The following is an 18375-nucleotide window of genomic DNA, read 5'->3' as shown; positions in this document are numbered from 1 at the left end:
GGCGGTTGGGGCGTTTAGATAACGCTTAACATTTTACAGTTATTCAATTGTTTATCTAATGAAAATTAACATTTTATTAATTGCGATAGATGCGTAGAAATATTCCCTATCAATTGATGCAAACATCTTTCCGATCCAGTCAGAAATGTTCGAGTTATAAGCATTCGGAATCTTTCATTTTTTCCTGCATGTTTTGTGTTTAGGTTTTCATTTTACCCCCCATATATTCCGGTAAGACGTAGTTTCACGTCAAAAACACCCCGATTTCAAGTACTGAATCAGTTGGATAATTTTTTGGGCTTTCAAAAAACTCAAACGACGGCTTTGCGACACTAGTATAGGATATTTTTTGTGGTAAACAATATTTTGTAGGAAGTCCCGTTTGAAAATTTGAGTTGACCATTTTCATTGGCATATTGTGATCAAGGAGGGAGTACGGTGTATGAATACTTTGAGGAACAGACGATTAGAACTATGCAAATGATATGAATGTGTTAGATAATTGTTATAATTCTTTCAACTCCCAATGGAGATTTTTGTTAAAAGACAAATTGGAACAGAAATCCTTAAAGGTTGTTTTCGTTTGTCATTAGCTAACTTTTCACTCATCCCTTGTAATTGGCCCCTCCAACGGAAAGTCATAGAAAATTTGTTACAAATTTTGGAGAATGTGTCATAGTTGATTATAATTGCGAACACATCATGGGAAAGTGAATCATTTAAATTTAATAATACTACCGTTGCATATTTCGAAAATGAATTACTCATAATTATTCAAAGGATTTAATTTTTTTTAAATCATAATTATAGGTGCAGAAAGTTTACTTCAGAGAAGCCTTTTTATTTGAAGTTCTTTCTATTCTGTGAGTGTAACCATAATGCGCGCTAAAAAGTTCTCGTAAAATATATTGAGAGAAACAGATTAATTAAATCTCAATTGAATCGTAATTGGACCATAATTAGATACTCACATTGCGCTTTATCAGTCTCTGAACAATATGAATTGATAAAAAGTAGAAGCATTACTATTTCCCATACATTGGTTCTCTGATTTTTTTGTGCTAATTTTCTGTTATCCTCTTCTACATTTTGACATAGGACTACGTCTTTCATTTTTATACTGTGGTGTAAGTTCAAAGTTTCGAAAACGAAAGCGTTACGCCGGAGAACGAGATTTTGAGCGTTAATAGCTCCTAAACAACTGAAGGAAATGGTATGATAAACACTTCATTCGAAAGATAAAATGTCTACGCGTTATATGCTTGTTACTTTTTGATCCAACGACTTGTTTCAATAGCCCTAAAATTGCTTTCAAAACAGGCTATCACACCAATCGGTATATAAGCGAGTGCCGCTCGGAAATCCACTCAGTTATGATTGCGCAACGATTAAGGTACGAACGCTGGGATGGATGGATGATTCCCTAACACAGACTTCAAAACCATGGAGCCTGGGGAAATCGACACAGCGAAATAGAGGCAAGCTGCGGGAACTTTTGTACTCGTTTGCGTTTCTGGAAATGGGAATGTTTCCCTAACACAGACTTCAAAGTCATGAAGCCTGGAGAAATCGGCATTGCGAAATAGATGTGAGCTGCGGATACTTCTGTGCTCGCTTGCGTTTCTGCAAGTCGGAATGTTTCCCTAACATAGATTTCAAAACCATGGAGTCTGAGGAAATCGACATTGCAAAATAGATGTGAGCTGCTGGTACTTTTGTACTCGCTTGCGTTTCTGCAAATCGGAATGTTTCCCCAACACAGATTACAAAACCATGGAGACTGGGGAAATCGACATTGCAAAATAGATGCAAGCTGCGAGTACTTTTGTACACGCTTGCGTTTCTGGAAATCGGAATGTTTCCCTAACACAGACTTCACAATCATGGAGCCTGTGGGAATCGACTCAGCAAATTAGATGCAAGCAGCGGGAACCTTTGTACTCGTATACGTTTTTGCAAATTGGAATGTTTCCCTAACAGACTTCAAAAGCGTGAAGCCTGGGGAAATCGACATTGCAAAATAGATGCAAGCTGCGAGTACTTTTGTACTCGCTTGCGTTTTTGGAAATCGGAATGTTTCCCCAACACAGATTTCAAAACCATGGAGCCTGAGGAAATCGACATTGCAAATTAAATGCAAGCAGCGGGAACTTTTGCGTTTTTGCAAATTGGAATGTTCCCCTAACACGGATTTCAAAAACATGGACCCTGGGGAAATTGGCATTGCAAACGGGTACTTTTGTACTCGCTTGCATTTTTGCAAACCGGAATATGTTTTCCCAATACAGATTTCGAAACCAAGAAGTTGGGAAAATCGGCATTGCAGATACATTCAAGTCGTCAATACTTTCATACCCCCATGCATTTTTACACTCCGGAATACGTTATGCTGACACGGTCTACAAAAGCGGGTACAAATGCAACGCTTTGGCTCGATTATTCTAAACTGCATTGGAAGATATTTCTTCATGCCGCCAGCTCACTGAACTTCTACGCATACCGCAAAAGCCAAAATGTTGATAACTATTGGCTGCGATAACTACTACCATAATGTATGAATTGACTTAAATTGGGATTTGTTTGCAATTTAATTCGTGAATAGTTTCATCCATTCACTAGTTTAATCAATAATTTAATCAATGTACACAAAAGATAGCTCTGCGCAGTGGCGATATAGTACCCAATGAGGAACATCCGAGGTGGGATTATCGCTAATTGAAGAAATACAATTGATTACTAAGCCAACGACAGTCCTACGTCAACCTTGCGGTTATTCCATAGGTATAACCCATCCATTGTTTTTCTTGAATATTTTTATAATACATGTTCAAAGTAATTAATTTTCCTTTTTCCAATTTCGACCATGAAAGCTAGAGCTAAATCGGTTTGTTTGCACATTTACATTTTGAACAAAACATTTTCCTTTTAGTCATTTAATTATATAGAACTATAGAAATTTTTTGTAAAAAAAAAATAATAGGAGGTTGTGTCCAAGATACGACCGCATTGTTGACGTAGAACTACGCTGTTATTTTATATAAGTCGCTTGTTTATACCTTCGGATATTATTCTATAATGTTGTGAAATTTTAGAAACAACTGCTTAGTAGAATAATCTCTGAAATGATTTTTTCATTGTAGAATCAGTTGACGATAATTGATTGATGATTCATTCTTGCCCTCGCAAAACAATCGTATGTCGCAATTTATTTCATGTCAATGCATTGAAAATTTACCTCGAAGGCTATTCCGGGGGCCTTTTTCGAAATTGACATAGACTCGACTACAGTCGATTATATACATGTTGCACCAGCACCATTATTCCATATCTCATAACTACATCAATATATCTTTGGCACCGCATGTAAACAACAACAATGACAACACTTGCAAGTATCGAATATCATGCTACATGTTATTTAGTATTGCCTCAAAGGAATCGCACCTCTAGATATCGTTCGTACAAACTAACATTTTTCTTCTTTTCCTTTGTTCACGGAGACTTTAAATTCTACGATTTCCCCTTCGTTGGTCGTCGATAAGTTGCTCGTTATTGATATCTCTGTTCGGGAAAGCACTCAAATCGACAGAACAAATGCATGGGAAAATAGAAACACTTAAAGTTTTCATGACTTTTAACCATTTACAAACCAGGGGATTCTATTGTATGGCATATTAAACAAATCTTACGGAATTTCCGATTCGTTTAGTATGTAAATCGCCAAAATCCGTTCGCGGCAAAAATAGTTATTAACGTTAACTTTATTTCATAAAAACGTGACCTGTTTTCTGATTTGACACCCTTAATGAAAGACGTAGTTCTACGTCAAAAAAAACTTATTCAACGCAGAAGGCAAAATTTGCATCTGTCCGATTCAAGGTTATTGTTTCGTGTCTACTGGTTACTCCAATAGTTACAATCCCATTTGCAACTGGACGGTATGCATTTGATATTACCGTTTTGTCTCAAATTCCGAACACTTGAGCTTTGATGGCATTTAAACAGTGTCTCATTTCTCAAAATGGCACTTTTTAGCGAAATTCATTTGATTTTTGGATACAATAGAGCCTTCTGTTTCATTTGACTACAAAAAAATTGATTGACAAATATGTTTTCATGGTGAAAAACCGAGAATTACACTAATAACATTTGGCTCAAGTTCCGAACACCATTACTGTCACTGACTCATAGTCCGAACACTTTTGTCTCAAATTCCGAACAGCAAAAATGCATTTAAAAAAAAAATATAACTTTTAAACTACTGGATCGATTCATATGATCGATATATCAAATTAAAGTTAATTAGCTAATATTTTTTTGGAAAAATGTTATGCTCGCAAAAAAAATTATTTTTCTTTGGTAATACTTGATTGTATTTGTTTCTTATATTTTACATGGTTTCGGGACCAAGGGCGCTATACCGGTAATGATACCTGTTAATGACGTTAAAATGAAGTCTATAACCTGAAGAATGTCAGGGTTTTGAATATTAAATTATTGAATGAAGATTTCTGTATAAAATATTATTTTATTTCATCCATCTATTGTAGACTATTACCGTTTCTAGCACTAAACATGAAAAAAAAAAACATACAAAATAGTTGAAAAAACTACAAAAACTGAAAAATTAACGATGCTTGTCTTTTACGAAATTTGCTAACGCAAACATTTTATCGTTGCATTTGATTGTTACTTTTTTGCAAATGCTTGATATTATATATTATAGGCTGCATCGATACCTGTAAATGATATTAAAATGAAGCCTACAACCCAAAGAATGTTAAGGCTTTCATTATTCAATTATTTATAGCATTGATCAATACTAATCAATACTAATTTTAATGAATATTTCTGCATGAAATACCATTGTTTTCATCCATTTATTTTAGATTCATACCTTTTCTAGGACCTAACATGAAAAAGACAAACAAAATAGTTAAAACATGCTTGTTTTTTACGGAATTTGCTAACGCTAACATTCTATCTTTGGTTTTGACTGTAAATTATAGGCTGTATCGATACCTGTGAATGATGTTGAAAACTAGCCAATACCCTAAAGAATGTCTGGGCCTTTATTATTCAATTATTTATAACATTGAAGTATAGTAAATTTACATTAAAAATGAAGTGTTCGGAATTTGAGACAAAACGGATCCTCAAAAAGCTATATGTGATATGAAATAATGTTTCAGTTAACCTATTTCTGATCAATGGAATTATCCTACTCAAACTGCATTGCGATTAAAAAATTACGAATTCTATTTCCTTGACAATGAAGACCCAACAAAAAAAAAAAAAAAAAAAAAGGGAAAGGCAGAGTAATTTAGCGTCAGAAAATAAATTATGGAGCTGTTTGTTATAGGAAAGTCGCAATCAAAATTACTTGTGTGACAATTCAACTATTAATTTTGGGTTACGTCGGCGGTTAAATGAGAGTAGCCAATTTGACATAGAATTGATCTATAGCATATTTTTTTCCTAGAAAATGTGAAAAAAGTTATTAAAAAAAACATTTCACATACATCGAGATAATAAATACGGAACACCACTTAAGAAAGTGAAAGTAAAAATAAGCTAGAGGGAGTGCTGCATGGAATGGAACGTTCCGAGAATTAAACAGAGACATCGCATCTGATATCGAATCGTATATGTTCACGCTGGAATCATTCTTTCGAGGTTCTTGTTTACATCATCAGAACAATTCATTCATCAGCAATGGAATGGTGACAGATTGTGTCAGATGTGTTTTGAATTTTATCCTTAATGGAAAGCAATGAATTTCTATCCCAGGAGGAATCTCTCAACTCTGGAATCAATGGAAAAATATTCCGATTCTAAAATTTCACTCATATGCAGTCAATTAATCGATGACACAGATCTACATTAGGAGATAATCATGTTCACTCACTAAAAACTTTCCGTTTTTAATTGGTCCCTGATGTAGGAAATCAATTCATATTAAATTAACTGACACGATTGTTATCATATCATGTCAAATAGATTCAATTGAAAACGGCTTTCGGAATAATTGTCGTAAAGCTGTGCAAATTTTCAATTAATTAATTAACGACGTCACTTTCCAACAAGTCTGTTTAATTTAAGTCGAGAGAAAGAGAGAGAGAGAGAGATCATTCGAATCGAGCCGAAAGATATGCTGAAATGTATTTCGTATTGATTCCGCAGCTCACAAGAGCACCACCTGCTCTCGAAATGAGTGCCTCGAGCGCGGGGGAGTGCGAAACAACAATATGATGAGTGAAAGGAGTGAAAGAGTGAGAGCAAATGTGTACACGCGAGAGATAGAGAGAGAGAGAGCGAGAGGAAAGCGCAGAAACACTGGTTGAAAGTTTCCTGCAACCCTCGGTGTGTATATATTTTTTTCCGACTACATGAATTTTCCATGTTGATATCCGCGCGCCCCCTCCCCGCGTGTTGTGTTGTTGTGCAAGGTGAATGCTGCATACCCTGGCCGAAAGCGCAGAGCAGAAAATGACGAACGCGCGCGGGGTAAAGGTAAATTTATTCACCCCCTGCTTATTTTTTTCGGCAGCAATGAACTTGCGGCGGAGCTCTGTTCCGCGTGATGAAATGAGATAAAGGCAGCGAGTGGGTAAGCATTGAATGATTTTCGGTGCACAGCCCCGAAGAGAGAGTGGATAATTGATGACAGGCGGGGGAGGGGGGTCAAAAACAGCTGAATAACAAACAAAACACCCACGCAACGCTCTTTGTTATCGGCATCTCGCCCGTGTCGTGCTGACTCGAAACCAATGGTTGGAGGGAGGTCAGGAAGTATCGCTTGATGGAATCGTGTTCGCAATGTCAAATTGATGGAGGGTCTTCGACAAAGTGCCCATTATTCGTTGCTTTCGGATTCGAAGTGACCAATATGACGATAGTATACGATAAAACGCAGATTAGCAGCTGGATAGCTGGAGGATCAGTTTACTCACCAATTACAGGATTTTGCAAAATGTATACTAAATTTTAATTCGTTAACAGTTGTCGAATGATTCGTTTCGGGTTTTTCGATTTTTCTCGATCACTTCGGACTCCGCGCAGCCGATTGGATTCATTCACGGAAAATCATCCCCCACATAATCCTCACTATTTTTCCGAGGGCTAGTTTTTGCACAAAACTCCACTGTGAAACAGTTGTCTTCTACGTTTTACACGCACACAAGCTCATACCTAAACTCACCGTCGAAAACTTTTGGGGTGGCAAATCCTCACTCCACCCTGCGAATGCGCTCAAACTTCCATTACACTTTTCCACCCCCGGGGCGAAAATTTCCACAACACGCCAGAAAGAGACACACGCGCGCGCTCAAACACTTTCCGTTTCCCTTTGGCCGAATACCGACTCCAATATGTGGGCTTTGCAAACGCCACCAGGCCTATTCAGCTTTCACCCGAATCCACCGCCTGCAGTTCGCTGCCAGCGAATCCTTCTCGTATCTTCTGCCACCCACCTTCTTCTGCTTTGCCTTTTCTTCTCTCAGATGGTGGTACAATTTTCATCACCCATAACGCCCCCTTCCACCCAACAGGCTCACACACTTTGGCAATTCTTCTGCTCACTCCGAATTCATTCAAACACAAAGCGAACACCGCGAACGTTTGCCAACCGCAGAGAGAAGCCGCGCGCCTCCTAACCGACCCCCGGACTTGTTATTAGTGCTTGGGACTGTTGTTATTGTTGTTGTGGGAGGATCAGCGCTTTCGAAACGACACGACTCGGACCGCGATAAGAGTAGGACTGATGGCGAACAGCGGCGCTACCGAGCTGTGTCTCCAGCTAACCTTTGCATTGCTTTTTTTTTTGTTTTGTCATGGAACGGGAACTCACGCACACCAACAGTGTGCGCGCGCGCTCGATCCGGCGGACGTCATCACGAGACGATTGCTCTGCTGATAAGGGGAAGGTGCAAAGCATGCGCGAATTTGGTGTTTATTATCTATTGACGGTTTGAGTCTATGGTTCGGATAAGTTCCAGATTCGGACGGATGATAATGATGGAAGGTTGGAATAGAGGATATCTATTTGCAGGAATTAGCAAGATGCATGAAATGACACTGGCATGACAAGACACACGGAGGAGTAGCGAGACGATGGTGTTTAGTTTTGTTTACAAACATTGTTTCACACACCCACTAATTGCAGCTATTTATTTTACGTTTATTTTACCAACTGTATACATATATCGATCAACGATGGAAGCAGTTATATGAGATGCATTGATCAATATACACTGGAGTCGCTTTTTACGCGGGGGTACGTGACGCGTACAAAAACCACGCAAATTCCAAAATCCACGTAAAAAAAGTTACGTAAATTCAAAAAACCGCCAACCAATCTTAAAATCTGTGAAAAATTCTAACAAACAGTGAATTATTAGATTAAAATGTAACCCATATTCTAATAATTGATTGAATGATTTTTTCGTCAGATGTCGCTAGAGGAACATCTATGATTCTATGGGAATCAAGTAAAGCCGTTGGTCCAAACGAACTAGCCAAAGGCTGAATGTCACAAATAAAAACAAAGAAACGGAGACATGCCTTCCATATTTTTAGATTGGTTTTTATAATAATAATGATGGTCCCACCTTATTCCCATACAAAGGATTGAGCAGGATGGGTTATCTTTAAGATAATCTATATAAATAAAAATATAAGGCAAAATCTGTTGGTAAGCGGAAAACCTGAAGAAGGGATGGTCCGATTTCAGCCTCCTGTATTTTGTTGTATTCGTCTCTTCCCGTAGATCAATATAGTGAAGAGAAAAATCGGAAAATCCTGAAGGAAGGTCGGAAAATTCGGAAAAACGCATTCCCATATCTTATATCTATAAATAAAAATGGGAGGTCAATTGTGTTGGTAAGCGCAAAACCCGAGGAAGGAATGGTTCTATTTGAGTCTTCTATATTTCGTTGTATTCGACTCTTCCCGTAGATCAATATAGCGGAGTGAAAAATCGGAAAATCCGGAAATTGAATTCCCATATGTTCTACAATTAGCTAAGCGTTGTTAGTTCATTTGATGTTGGCGCTAACGAAATTGATTTTTGTTCGAAAGTGGAAAAGGATTTTCAGACGGAATAACGTATTCCTATATCACCTATCTATATAAACAAAAAATGGAAGGGCAAATGTGTTGGTGTGCCCTAAACCCGAGGAGGGAATGGTCCGATTTGAGCTGTCTTTATTTTGTAATATTCTCTGTATGAAACATGTATTCCATGCAACGGAGAAACATGTTATTTCCAAATGCTTGAAGAATCTTGAACGAGAATTGTGTCTGAAATTAATTTTATATAATCAGGACGATTTTTTGTAGAAGTACTAGACAATTTATAGTAAAAGGAAATTGTAAAGGGTCAAAGGGTAATCAATCAATGAAGAATTCAGTGATTGGACTCATTAACGTTCACTTAGTAAGAAAACGTGGATGTTTGAAAGTATTCGAATCAAAAAATCGATTTTGAGCGGGACGAAGTTCGTCGGGTCAGCTAGTTACTTATAAGAATTTACTTTTGTATAATAAATCTGAACCAGTAAAAAAGATAAAATAAAAATAAAACAAACTGGTTGTGCTACAGACATAGACTCTAAATTTGATGACTAAATTTGATTGACCGATTGGGAATTGAACCCAATATCTATGTCCGTATCAGCCGTGAATTTACAAGAGCTACAAGAGCAATTTACAAGAGATTCTCGATAATGGTCTAAGGATAACATTCCCACTGGAACTCGCAATCAGATCTGTCGCACTCAGAAAAAATCTCGTTTTAACCATTTATTTAACAAATGAATTTACGAGTATTCCGATTTGGCTATCCCCAGCTACATTCCGGTTTTCACATTAAACCCCTCGAAATGATGTTAGCTTATTTCAAAACTGATATGCCCTTCATAACTTGGGTTATACACATGTCCGTTGGAACTCGCTATCATATCTGCCTCAACTCAGAATAATCTCGTTATAACCATCTATTTAACAAATGTGTTTACGAGTATTCTGGCAGGGCTATCCCCAGCTTCGCTTCACCGCTAATTTGTAATCCCTAGTAATGAGGTTCATCTAATATTGTTCATGTTTGTTTACGCGCGCGATGCTCAAACTATTGTAGACTTCACAATTTTTAAAAAAAATCTAATATCAACAATCTTGCTATCTATCAAACTGAAATCAATCTAAATACCATCATTCAATAATAATCTTTAGACAAAAAGAAAGAACAGAAAACAGTCAACATAAAAAGATAAAATATCCGTCATAACTTCGTCAACATGCATACATTTATACTAACGTTAACTAACAAACATTTCACAAATCCGGATCATTCTTCCAAAAGTACTTTACATATGTTTCGGAATATTCTGAGGCTTGTTGCTGTCTTTGCTTCATTTGGCAGTGAGTTGTAAAGCTTATTTTCATTGGTTTTTGATATCTCTAAAGGGTGTGTCACATCAAATTGCATCACGGAAAAAACGCTGTAGAAATTCGCCCGGTAGACCTTTTGAAAATTTTAGACAGTAAAATAAAAACTATTAAACAACTTTTGGCGTTTTCTTTTTATTCATAATTCGAGCCCAAGTCCGTATGCTCGCACCTTCCTCTTTACCCCGTCCATAAGGTTCTGTACAACGTCAGGTTGTAGTTTTTTTTAACAGAAATCCATTTTCTCTTGAAGTACGCCTCCGATTTCACAACTATTGGGTTCTTCCGGAGGGCCTGCTTCATAATCGCCCAATATTTCTCTATTGGGCGAAGCTCCGGCGCGTTGGGCGGGTTCATTTCCTTTGGCACGAAGGTGACCCCGTTGGCTTCGTACCATTCCAACACGTCCTTTGAATAGTGACACGAAGCGAGATCCGGCCAGAAGATGGTCGGGCCCTCGTGCTGCTTCAATAGTGGTAGTAAGCGCTTCTGTAGGCACTCCTTAAGGTAAACCTGCCCGTTTACCGTGCCGGTCATCACGAAGGGGGCGCTCCGCTTTCCGCAAGAGCAGATCGCTTGCCACACCATGTACTTTTAGGCAAACTTGGATAGTTTCTGCTTGCGAATCTCCTCCGGGACGCTGAATTTGTCCTCTGCGGAGAAGAACAACAGGCTCGGCAGCTGACGAAAGTCCGCTTTGACGTAGGTTTCGTCGTCCATTACCAGGCAATGCGGCTTCGTCGGCATTTCGGTGTACAGCTTCCGGGCTCGCGTCTTCCCCACCATGTTTTGCCTTTCGTCGCGGTTAGGAGCCTTCTGAACCTTGTATGTACGCAGGCCCTCCCGCTGCTTGGTCCGCTGGACGAATGAACTTGACAAATTCAGCTTATTGGCGACATCCCGGACCGAACTTCTCGGATCACGTCTAAACTGCTTAACTACGCGCTTGTGATCTTTTTCACTGACGGAGCATCCATTTTTGCCGTTCTTCACCTTCCGGTCGATGGTTAGGTTCTCGAAGTATCGTTTTAGTACTCTGCTGACCGTGCATTGGACGATTCCCAGCATCTTACCGATGTCCCGATGTGACAACTCCGGATTCTCGAAATGAATGCACAGGATTAATTCACGACGCTCTTTTTCGTTCGACGACAGTTTTCCAAATTTACGAAAAATTGACAGTGAAGCATGGCCAACGTGATCTATACACTCTTATCTGATAATAAGCGAAAGCTGAAGATATAATTCCTAAAAATTAAATTTTTACAGCGTTTTTTCCGTGATGCAATTTGATGTGACACACCCTTTAGAAAAAATTGTTTTTGTTGAATTCACCATTGCTTGGAGACTTCTGAGTTAAAATTTACAAAAAAAAAAAGTTTCATACCAAGTCTGTGTGAGAATCATATAAAATATCGCTAAGGTACATCCAATACAAAGAAGAGGATCGGGCTATTGTTGTTTATTATCTTTTTTCCCCAATCTCAAATATCAATGGGTGTCATAGTCGCCTGTCTGTTACTGGAGTCGTTTTAACGCCAGCTGAATTCGAGCCAAGAATCGGGTACCAATATCGCAAAGATTGTGACAACGTTATGACGAGAAAACTATATCCTATCCCCCATGTTCCTCGCCCAATCTGTCTCACAAACTTATATGTATGTACCACAGGTAATTAACCCAACTCCCACAACACATAAATTTAAGATAATTTTGTAACACACATAGAAACAATGAATTTGACTCCACATATTATAGCAAATGCACTTAAGATGAAGGTGGAACGATGTCACAATGGCGCTCACTTCTTTCCTCTCCATCCCTTACCCCTCGCCCACATGTAAAAAAAATCAATAATTTTGCGACACAGTGTGTAGAAAATGATCGTTTTCGCACACTTCCCATCGAGTAATATCAACCAAATTCTAATCGATTACTCACATGATATTAAATTTTCATCTGCCGTCGCAATGTATTGTAAAAAACGTCGGAAAACTCGAGCAAGTGCTCTGAAAGTTAAATTTTCATTTTTCAATTTTCCGCAATGGTTTTGTTTGTATTGGTGAAAGCCTCGTTATTTTTTCGACATTGATGCCAGACAACATCATTGAAACAGCTATAAAAAACAATGGATTAAAAGTTGTTCCTGAGTCATAGCGTTTCATGTCATGAAAAGCCAACAAAATAAAATTGCGATGACTTCAATGCGATTATTGTTTTTACGTTTAATGGGTCTGAAATGGAAGTTTTAGCAACTTTAACATTGGTTAAGAAAATTGTATTGCAGAGTTCTGAACACTGCCACGGTTACCCCTGCTATCGAAAATAGTAAACGGAAAAGTAATACATTCAATCAAAATGCCTCTGCCAACGAAGAGAAGGGTGTTTCTCAGATTGTCATCAAAAGGGGTAGTTTTGTTCTTCATAGCAAATTATTAGAGTGGTTTTTTTGTTAGGGTGACCATTTCCATTTCAGGGTGGTTCGAAAAATCAATTTTTTCGCACCACTATACCAATTCAGATGTACGACATATTATATCAAAGCCAATTAGCTGGTGGTCTTTTTTGGAAAAATACTAGAGTTGTAGAAAAAAATTTGAAATATGTTTTCGTTATTATTGGTTGTATTTGTTTTTTATAGTTTTCATGGTTTCGGGACCAAAGGCGCTATATTTTTTTATATTTTTTCTGGAAAATTGAGAATTTTTCACATAGCATATCTCGAAACCAGGGAGGCGTTTTTTTTCGTTTTTGAGTTATTATTTTTCAACGATAACCGATCATTTTTTTCTCATTTTTTCCGCTACAAAAAATCATAACTTTCGATCTACTGGACCGATTCAGATGATCGACATATTCGACATATACAAATTAAAGCCAATAAGCTAGTCTTGTTTGAATAAAATATTACACTCTGAATATAAATGGATTTTGTTTTCGTAATTATTGATTATATTTGTTTCCTATAGCTTACATCGTTACGTGACCAAGAGCGTCATATTTTTCTATATTTTTTCCTGAAAGCTGAGGTTTTTTCACATAATACATCCGAATACCAGAGAGGTGTTATTTTTCGTTTTTGAGTTATGATTTTTCAATAATCCAATTAATCGGCAAATGTGTTATTTCAAGAAAGGCTAGCTAGTAGACTTTAATTTTATATTTCGATCATCTGAATCGGCCCAGTAGTTCAAAAATAATATTTTTTTGAAAAAAGTCATTTGTCGGAAAAAAGGGAAAAATTATTTTTTGAACTTTGAAAAATCATAACTAAAAAACTAAAAAAAACGCTTTCCTGGTTTCGAGATATATTATGACGAAAATCCTCAGCTTTCCATGAAAAATATAAAAAATATAGCGCCCTTGGTCCCGAGACCATGAAAACTATAAAAAAACAAATACAATCAATAATGACAAAACCAAAACCTGACATTTTTTGCAAGCGTAGCATTTTTCCAAGAATGAATAGGTTATAAGCTTTAATTTGATATGTCGACCGCTAAATCGGTTCAGTATTTCACAAATTACGAATTTTTGAAAAATGTCATTTTTGGAAAAAAGGGGAAAAAGTCGATATTTCGGATCACCCTAAAGTGAAAATGTGCACCCTAATAAAAAAAAACATAAAAAAATACGGGTCTTATAGTTTGCGATAAAGAACGAAACTACCACTTTTGACGAAAATCTGAGAACTACTATATCGGTTTGACATGGAATGGCTGTATACATATATTAGGGTGCAAAGAAAATGGTCATCTCTAACATCGAAAAGTTACCTCATAAAAAATGTTCACCACCTCGAAACAACACCCTATGCCAAATATTAGCTCAATCGGACTTAAGGGAGAGTGGCGCAAAGCGGTCAAAGTTTGAGTTTTTGGAAAATCAAAAAATCGCCCAAGGGGGGAGTAAAGGAAATCGGGGTTTTTGAAAAATTTGATTTGATGCCAAATATCTTGAAATTGCATTATACGTCGAGATCTAGTGTCATCTCGAAATTTTTTTTTTGTCAAAAATCGACACTCTGGGACTTAGTTTTATTTTCGGAATACGAAACGAAACGTATGGTTTTGGGTACCAATAAAAATAGTTATCTCGATTTTTCATTTTTTCAACTTACTGCGAAATGTTGATTTGCACATTAATATACCCTTTGCAAAATATTAGCTCCTTCGAACTTCATTTATTAGTGTCACAGACGTAAAAATTTGTGTTTTTTTGAAAATCGAAAAATCACCGAAAATCGGGGTTTTTTGAAAAAAAAAAAATTTGGTGTCAAATGTCTTAAAATTACATTACTCGTCGAGATTTCCTGTTATCTCGAAAAAAAAAATGTTTGTCAAAAAAAATATTTCTTTTAGCACTTGGTCGTTTTTCCGTCTTAAAAGTCGATTTGCGACAAAAAAACAATTTTTTTCAGGTAACTGTAAATCTCGATCTTTCATACAATTTTAAAACATTTGGCACACATTTTTTTTTGAAACCCCCGATTTCCAGTGTTTTTTCGGTTTTCAAAAAAATGAAATTGTAATGTCTGCAACACTAATGAATGAAGTTCGAATGAGCTAATATTTTGCATATCAACATTTCGCAACAGGATCCGAATGGAAAATCGAGATAATTATTTTTATTTTTTTATTGGCACTTCAAACCATACGTTTCGACTCGTATTCCGAAAAAAAAGTCCCAGAGTGTTTTGTCTGCTGCCATACAATTGAAACAAAAATTTCTGCATTACTCGAGAATCATTCAAGTAAATGAAACAAAATTAGACATATTGAGGTTTTAGGATGCAGTAAATATTTCTATGGTGGTTAGACACTCCTCCCGCTCTCTAAGGGTGGGCTATCATACAAATGAAACACAAATGGCAGCATTACACCAGAACTAATCAAGTAAATGGAGCCGAATTTGGCATACGAGCGTTTTACGGGGCACGAAACGTTTCTATGGTGAATACACTCCTCCCCCCTCTTCAAGGGGGGTTGCCATACAAACGAAACATAAACTTCTGCATAACTCGAGAACTAATCATGCACAATTTGGGATGTGAGGGTTTTTGGGTAAGACAAATGTTTCTTTAATGGTATGACACCCCTCCCTCCTCTGGAATGATGACAAGTGAAAATTTTCTGAAAACTCTGAAGGAAAAAGGGAAAGTTCGGAAAAATAAATTCCCATATGTTCTACAATTACATATGGACAAACGCTGTTAGTCCATTTGATGTTTGCGCTAGCGAAATTGATCTTTGTTCGAAACTGTAAATGGATTTTAATGTGATGAAGCGCACTCCTATATCTTCTTCTATCTATATCAAAAAAGGATCGCCGAATGTGTTAAGAGCAGAATTCGAAAAAGAAATTGTCCGATTTAGGTTTGTCTTTATTCTATCATATTTTCTGTATAAAAAATTTATTCCATGTAACGGAGAAACATGTTATTTGCAAGGGGTTGGAAATCTTGAACGAAAATTGTGTCTGAAAATAATCTGTTATTATAATGATGAGTTTTGTTAGAAATACTAGGAATTTTTTAGTAAAAGGTAAATTCAACGGGGTCGAATAGAAGATCAATCAATGAACAGTTCTGCGATTGGACCCATGAACTTGCTCATATTTAGCAAGAAAACGTGAATGTTTGAAGGTATTGATAATATTAACAGTGTAACCGATGAATTTAATTAAATTGAATTTGCACTGTACTGTAAACCTATATTCTCCCCTATATACAATAAACGTGTAATTTCATTCTCTATCTTGACAACCGAACCGAGCACACGTGTTTTTATTTTCTCTGCAATTTCCCATAGGTTATGGGCCCAGGCAGGCAGAAAAGTTTTGCGCGATTATAATCGTTTTTTGTTTTTCGGTCGGTTTGAGAAGTGTTTGAATATCGGTAAAAATGTCTACGAGTGGTGCTCCAGGAGGAAACATTTCGTTACCAGCAATAGAAAGATTGCGTGGCCGGGAAAACTACAGTTCGTGGGCATTTGCAACCAAGATGCTTTTGATTCGGGAAGGAACTTGGGATACGATTACACGACAGGAGGTTGATCCGGAGGATGCGCAGTCATTGCGGGCATTAGCTACAGTTTGCCTGAGCATTGAACCGGTAAACTACAGTTTAGTCCAGAGCGCTAGGACAGCAAAACAAGCCTGGACAAACCTGAAAAATGCATTCCAGGATGATGGGATGACCCGGCGGATCGGACTGCTGCGTAAGTTGACACATATACGCTTATCTGATTGTTCGTCGGTAGAGGAATATGTCAGCGAGCTGATGTCGACCAGCCACAAGTTGTCAGAAGTTGGTTTTGTGGTCGACGATACTTGGTTGGCAAGTTTGTTGCTGATGGGATTACCCGAGATGTACGAACCGATGATAATGGGTCCGCGTCCGGCGTCCGGAACACGTATCACAGCAGATGCTGTAAAGGCGAAAATTCTCCAGGACGTGAAAATGAGCACGGTTCCAAAAGCAGGTAGCAATGCGGAAGCCTTCTACAGCCAGCAACAGAAAGGGAAGAAGAAAAGTGACAAATCCACTGTAAAGTGTTTCAAGTGCAAACGTTTGGGGCACTATGCTTCGGAATGTCGGCAGAAACATCCAACGGAAAAACAGGATAAATCTGACAAGCGGCACGCAGCGATGAGCATGTTCCAGAAATCACACGGCATTGAGATGGACTGGATTTTCGACTCAGGGGCGACTTCGCACATGTGCAGCAGCAGGGCGCTTCTTGAAAACGCTGAGGAAGTATCGCAGCAAGTGAATGTAGCGAATGATGCTGAAGTACCCGTCGTCGCTTGTGGAAGCGTGCAGCTTAACGCAAACATCAGAGGTGAATCATGCCAGCTAACGATGTCTAATGTATTGTGCATTCCAGACCTAGCGATAAACCTTTTATCCGTAAGCAAAATATGCAGCAAAGGTTATCGTGTATTGTTTACCAAGGACGTATGTGAGGTGCGTTCGAATAGCAACGAGGTGGTAGCTGTTGGACAAGAGACAGAAGGTCTTTATAAACTTTGTTTGACCGGTAAACAAATTTCGTGTGCAGCAAAATCCCAAGCCGATGTAATGCTGTGGCATCGTAGAATGGGTCACTTGAACGAGCAAAGCTTGAAGCAACTTCGAACAATGGTGACAGGTGTTGAGTTCAGCAATTCATCGATTCCATCCTGTGTAACATGTTTGCAAGGAAAGCATCATCGACAGCCATTTAACAAAAAGGGATCCAGAGCAAGTGAGGTTCTGGAGTTGATTCACTCCGACCTCTGCGGCCCTATGGAAGACGAGTCTCTTGGCGGTAGCAGATATTTCCTGACATTTATCGACGACGTCAGTCGAAAGCTGCTTATTTACTTCCTGAGCTCCAAAAAGGAAGTTTTCGAATGCTTCAAGGATTTTAAAGCATTTGCGGAAAACCAAACAGGTAAACGGATTAAGCGGCTCCGAACAGACAATGGAACGGAGTACGTTAATCAGGAAATGCGAAAGTTTCTGCGCTCTTCCGGCATCCACCATGAAATGACAGTTCCTTACAATCCAGAGCAGAACGGATTAGCTGAGCGCATGAATCGAACGGTCGTCGAGAAAGCGAGATGTCTGATGTTTGATGCTGGGTTGGATAAAAGTTTTTGGGCTGAAGCAACAGCAACGGCAGCTTTTCTAATCAATCGATCGCCAACAAAGGGTGTGACCGTAACACCAGAGGAGCAGTTCAGTGGCAAGAAACCGGATCTGTCGGGGCTACGAGTGTTTGGTGCAAAGGTTATGTGCTATGTACCGAAAGCACACAGATGTAAATGGGATGCGAAATCGGAACCCGGTATTTTTCTTGGTTTCGCTACACAGTCGAAGGGAATGCGTGTCTACATACCAAGAACAAAAAGGGTTATAGTAGCTCGCGACATCGTCTTTTTGAG

At 38.1% G+C, this 18375-nt stretch overlaps 1 protein-coding gene across 10 annotated transcripts in view; it reads right to left on the bottom strand.

The window, feature by feature from the left end:
- Positions 1-7770, bottom strand: part of LOC129771074 (kazrin) — a 346976-nt gene extending 339206 nt beyond the window's left edge. For 8 of the 10 annotated variants that reach the window (XM_055774374.1, XM_055774381.1, XM_055774380.1 and 5 more), the window contains exon 1: positions 6954-7770. The gene's annotated coding sequence lies outside the window, so the exon portion shown is untranslated. The remainder of the gene's footprint in view (positions 1-6953) is intronic. The other 2 variants (XM_055774377.1, XM_055774379.1) reach the window with 1 other exon arrangement.
- Between the last annotated feature and the right edge of the window lie 10605 nt (positions 7771-18375).

This window comes from Toxorhynchites rutilus, chromosome 2, assembly GCF_029784135.1.
Source record: "Toxorhynchites rutilus septentrionalis strain SRP chromosome 2, ASM2978413v1, whole genome shotgun sequence".
In the NCBI taxonomy this organism is placed as follows: Eukaryota; Metazoa; Arthropoda; class Insecta; order Diptera; family Culicidae; genus Toxorhynchites; species Toxorhynchites rutilus.
This window is presented reverse-complemented; position numbering and strand designations above follow the sequence as displayed.